Source organism: Nomascus leucogenys, chromosome 18, assembly GCF_006542625.1.
Source record: "Nomascus leucogenys isolate Asia chromosome 18, Asia_NLE_v1, whole genome shotgun sequence".
Lineage (NCBI taxonomy): Eukaryota > Metazoa > Chordata > Mammalia > Primates > Hylobatidae > Nomascus > Nomascus leucogenys.
This window is the reverse complement of record NC_044398.1, coordinates 49,912,357-49,918,356: the sequence shown is the minus strand read 5'-3', so window position 1 is coordinate 49,918,356 and position 6,000 is coordinate 49,912,357. Positions and strand designations below refer to the sequence as shown.

Sequence of the window (6,000 nt, the reverse complement as noted above, 5' to 3'; positions counted from 1 at the left end):
GAGTCCTTATCTTTTAAAAATACATACTGAAGTACTTATCCCGGTGGCTCACGCCTGTAAACCCAGCACTTTCGGGGGCCGAGGTGGGCGGATCTCGAGGTCAGGAGATCGAGACCATCCTGCCTAAACGGTGAAACCCCATCTCTACTAAAAAAAAAAAATACAAAAAATTAGCCGGGCATGGTGCAGGTGCCTGTAGTCCCATCTACTCAGGAGGCTGAGGCAGGAGAATGGCTTGAACCCAGGAGGCGGAGCTTGCAGTGAGCTGAGATGGTGCCACTGCACTCCAGCCTGGGCGACAGAACGAGACTCCGTCTCAAAAAAAAAAAAAAAAAAACATGTTTTCTAGGATTGCTTCAAAATAATACAGGGGGTTGTTGGGAGAAGATGAGTAGATTACCGATGAAACAAGATTAGCTGTAAGTTGATAACTGTTGAGACTAAGTAACTGGTACTTCGGGTTTCATTATTATTCTGTCTGATTTCATATCTGATTAAAATTTTCCACAACAGTATAAAAACATATAAAGCCCAATGCCCCCCAAAACAAGCAAAAACAAATACCAACCTGAATTTAGGAAGTCTTTTTAAAGTTATTCTTCAGCTAGACCTGAATGATCATTGAGGAAGTATCTAAAACATAAACGTTAACAGGTGTTCTTATCCTGGTTAATGAAACAACCAGACTCAGATGAACAATGGGGACTATACAAAGTAAAATGTAGGTGACACCGGCCGGGCGCAGTGGCTCGCGCCTGTAATCCCAGCACTTCTGGAGGCCGAGGCAGGAGGATCACATGAGGTCAGGAGTTCGAGACCAGCCTGGCCAACATGGTGAAACCCCATCTCTACTAAAAAATACAAAAATTAGCTGGGCATGGTGGCATATGCCTGTAATCCCAGTTACTTGGGAGGCTAAGGCAGGAGAATCACTAGAATCCAGGCGGTAAGAGTTGCAGTGAGCCGAGATCACACCACTGCACTCCAGCCTGGGCGACAGAGCAAGACTCTATCTCAAAAAAAAAAATAAAAAAGTTTTATGTGTGAGACTGGTCATTCATTTCTAGCTCTTTAGCCTACACATTTAATATCTGCTGTCCAAAGGGCTGCAAGACATTAGGAAACAAAATATACATAAATATAATGACATATCAGTCACTATTCTGTCAAGACAGAAGGCCTGAACTCAGTCATGTAAAATCAACCTAACACTTGTTTTAAGAAAGTCATTACATTTCAAAAAATTTTCCTCTTTATTTAAACATAAAACGCATTTACAGCATGCAAGTTAACTTAAAATTAAATGATGTCTTCCCAAACCAAGTATTTGTGAATGTATCTTCAAGCACTGAAAATAAACCAACATATTCCACAGGTAGACTCAGACTGTCTTCTGTCACCTCATGTCAAATGGAGTTAAGCACAAACTGACAGTTATGCACAGTAGTTTTCTTAAGTTAGGCAAATAATTTAATTAATCGCCATGAATAAATATTCTCTTTATTTCATTGAGTTTCTCTTCTGAACCATCTATCAATGCCATTCAGAGGAACGTTAATATATCCAGTCAAAAAGACACTGCAAATTGAAACGTGTCAATATCCTAGATGATCAGAAATTTTCATTTTTAAGAATAAGTGCTGTGTTTAATGACCTACCGTAGCAAAAAGCAGTCACTGAAAACAAATTTATGAAATTCTTGGTACACTTTATGAAAGTCTGAAATTATAAATAGAAAAGAACCATCAAGATACTTTTTAAAAACCTAACATTGTATATTCTGAACCACATGCTAATTAAAATTCGTTGTTCGTTACACAGCACCAATACCCATGATACATCTTACAAGAACAAAACTAACATATTCGGAAAAAAGAGAAAAAAAAATTCTGCTTCATTTACGAATGTTGCCAAAGGAGGCAAGTTTTCAACTGAAAACAAAACATAAAGGTCTATGTGAACGCAGCCAAATGTTTCTCCATTTAGAAAACGATCATAAAGAGGTGGCAGCACTTTTTTTGCTTGTTAACTATATTACTTATATCTGGCTGCACCAACATTTCATCTCAATTTTTGGAGTGTTTCTTCTGATCAATCCTAAAAGCAATGCAATCATTTTAGAGGTTGCAGACTACAACAGCAAAGATTTTTGACTATTAAAAAAATAAATAAATAAATTTATATTTTAAATCAAAATTATTACAAAAGTGGAAATTACAATAGTTAAGGAAATAGAAAAATAAGCCAATTATGATCTGAGTCTTCTGACTATGGCTCCAAATTTAATACAAATATCTGTGTATAAAACTTTTGCAAAAAGTTAATTCTGCCAGCCAGATCCTAACACAGAACTTTCCAAGTTTCTCTACTGACTAACCTTAAATCCCCATTCTCTGTGAATTTCTGCTAACACAGTTGCAGTCACTGCCCCCCACCACTGATGAAGCAATAGTGAAATCTCTTTCCCCATTACTTTTATAGTTTCCTAAAATAAGCTGTTGACTTAATCATCTGAGGAAAAAGTGGCAAAAATACGTATACACTTAGTACTGATTACAAAATTATGGGCTATGGCCAAGAAAATAATTTATCTAATGATTATTAGTGACTTGCAAACAATTTACTATTTCTAGACTAAACAAGAAATAAATTAGTGTACAAATTAGTGTAGCAGGTTAAAAACATCTCAGGAATTTCAGACCAAAATTGACCTATATATATTTTTAATTCATCATATATCTGTCCTGTTTCTTCATTCTTCTCAATTTCCACACGCTATAAATTTAGGTCAGCCAATAAAGTACTAACCGTATAAAATTATGTTTAATCCTACAATATCTTAATTCATTTTACTAATATTAAAGATGACAAATTATTACCTGTCCAATACTTATATTAGCTAGCAGGCTCACCAGAATAAAGCAGAGTATTTTCATTCCATCAAGACTTGTTGAGTACAGAATCAGGAAAAAGAGAAAGATAATTCCTTTTCCAAACTCTCTTAAACTAAGATCTGCTTTTGATACTTTAAAATATTTCTATTCAAAATAACTCGGCAACAGGCATTTCATGAGATAACAAGTAGCCTTGCTCAGTCTCAAATGCCTAGTTAGGCATTTGTAAGGTTTCAGTGCTCAAACAGTAGTTTTCAGGAGCGAATTTCAGAAACAATACAAGTCATTTTAACCCCGATAATATCATTTCAAGGGATTTTAAAATACAGTACTGACTGGATATATTTTATGGGCATGCAGTGTTGTTAAGTGGTAAAATTTAAAGACATTTAACCTAAATGTTCCATTTTCTCTTAAGAAAAAAAAAGGAAGACGTTTTAATAGGAAAAGAAAAACAAGAAGCAGTAGCAGCTATGTAATTTAAACTGAGATTAAAAAATAAACATACACAAAAAATACAAAAAGTACAGTCCTATAAGGTATAGTTAGCTTGGCACAGTAAAGACTAAATTTAAGACACGATAGACAAACTGTGTAATAAATAGGGCCACAGTTGTAAACTGTCCTTTTTCCCTCCTAAGATGCCAAAATTGCACTCTAGTTGTGTTGGGAAGCAGCAGAGTTTACAAGAAGAGTAGGTAGGAAACAGCTGTACAGGCCAGGTATAATTTATACATTTTTTAAAAAGTTATAATTCTACAATCCCAAGGGAGTAGAGGTTATAATCATTGAATGACTGCTTGATACCATGTCCTCTTCATACTTCGATTACTTTTTAACACCTAAAAATGGGAGAAAGCATAGAGTAAATATGTTTAGTTTTACAAAATTGGTGTTTGAGATAATCATGAAGAATAAAACAAGCAAATAAAATATGCCAACAGTTTATAAACATTTTAGCCAACATCTGTGGCTATTTTCCCCAAAATTAGAAGGATGGCAATATTAAATGATTTGGTTTCCTTTTCTATACTGCCTAAGTAGAACTGTTTAGTAGCAGTAGTGTTTAAAGGGAGGTCAGCCCTCCCTTTGTTTTTATTCTCCCAAATAAAGCTATGGGTAAGCTGATTTATGAATTATATTTGTTTAAAAAAGAAAAAGGCGGCTAATCTTTTAACCAGCAGACAGTGGTCAGTGACATTCTTAAACCAAGGAACACTAACCAGCAACTACTAGTTATATACATAGAAGCTTTAAAAAAAAAAGAGAGAGAGGGAGAGGAATAGGGATAAACAAGAGGTGTATACAGTAGGAAAAGTAACAGGGAAATAAATAATTCTAGTAGTATTTTAAACATCTTTGTATTAAACTGCCTACTTACCTATGCATTTAGAAAAACAATCTATTTAAAGTACTAAGCAAGGCAGAAGACTAGCCATGTAAAACTGGGAACTAAAAGTATCAGTATTATAAATGTCATCCTTTCCAAAAATAAACACAGTGACTTGAAATGTTTTTCTTAACATTAAAAAAATTTCTCACTGGCACAGTGGCTCACGCCTGTTATCTGAGCACTTTGGGAGGCTGACAGGGGCAGATCACCTGAGGTCAGGAGTTCAATACCAGCCTGGCCAACATGGCAAAACCCCGTCTCTAGTAAAAATACAAAAAACTTAGGCGGGCGTAGTAGTGGGCGCCTGTAATCCCAGCTACTCAGGAGGGTGAGGCAGGGAGAACGGCTTGAACTCGGGAAGCAGAGGTTGCAGTAAGCCGAGATCCTGCCACTGCACTCCAGTACAAATTATTTAACATTTAAACAATTTATCACTTAAGTGAATCATACACTCCCCAGTCATGGTTTAAGACAGATTACAAGAGTTTGAAAAACTAAGAACCACTATCTTTGGACCAGCATCAAAACAAACCTGTAAATAATTATATTTTTACATCACAACTTTCAAGTCTTGAAAACCTAGTTTGGCTGGGTTAGCTATCTCCCTTATGTGCTAACCTGGTGTCACTATACTGCGATCAGCAATAGTTAACAAAAGTATGGTCTGTCCTCTCTCTACAATGAGGTAAGTTTAAAGTTGACATATGAATTTTAATGTGAGGACAATATCCAAAAAGGATAAACTTTCTATCTATGCTTTGAAAATCCCCTTGCCCAGCTCCCACTTCCAGAAAGGTAGGAAAAGGCTTGCATCTACTGAATACTGTGTGCTGGGTAACATCTTAACTCATGTAATTTTTTTTTTTTTTTTTTTTGAGACAGAGTTTTGCTCTTGTTGCCCAGGCTGGAGTGCAATGCCACGATCTCGGATCACCGCAAACTCCGCCTCCTGGGTTCAAGCGATTCTCCTGCCTCAGCCTCCCGAGTAGCTGGGATTACAGGCATGAGCCACCACGCCCTGCTAATTTTGTATTTTTAGTAGAGGCAGGGTTTCTCCGTGTTGGTCAGGCTGGTCTCAAACTCCCGACCTCAGGTGACCCACCCACCTCAGCCTCCCAAGTGCTGGGATTACAGATGTGAGCCACTGTGCCCGGCCAACTCATGTAATTCTTAAGAATGACTTCCATTTTACTAATAAAACAGAGTTATTAGTCCGAAGGGGAAAAACACAGGAGTTATCTCTATCAGGAAAACCAGCTATTGTATGTCTACTGATATTAAGTACATATTATCTATGACATAACTTTGTCAAAAATGTTTATGCTGAGTCTAATCAATGCTTTTGCATAGAAATGGAGAAAGAACAAGGTGACTACACATAAAAACAATCAGACACAACACACAGGTGTTATACCCTCAAGATACCTGGGACTACTCAGTAAGTCAGTATCACTAAAGAGGGTGCTCATTCAAGATCAGAAGAGATTTAAGGGATAAAACCAAACGCAAACAGTAGTCCTGAATTGTACTCTGGTTTAGACAAACCAGCTGTACAGGATAGTAAAAAAAATTGGAAAAATCTGAATATGGAATGATACTAAATAATATTAAAAATATAATCTTACTGGGTGTGATAATATTGTGGCTATGTAGAAAAATGTTGTTTTAGAGATTCATTAAATAGTTAAGCAATAAATCCGTAATTTTTATGAA

General features: G+C 36.3%; 1 protein-coding gene across 1 annotated transcript in view; it reads right to left on the bottom strand.

Moving 5' to 3' along the window:
• Positions 1–1,229: 1,229 nt before the first annotated feature.
• Positions 1,230–6,000, bottom strand: part of KIF5B (kinesin family member 5B) — a 48,105-nt gene continuing 43,334 nt past the window's right edge. The window contains exon 26 of the mRNA XM_003276004.3: positions 1,230–3,736. The gene's annotated coding sequence lies outside the window, so the exon portion shown is untranslated. The remainder of the gene's footprint in view (positions 3,737–6,000) is intronic.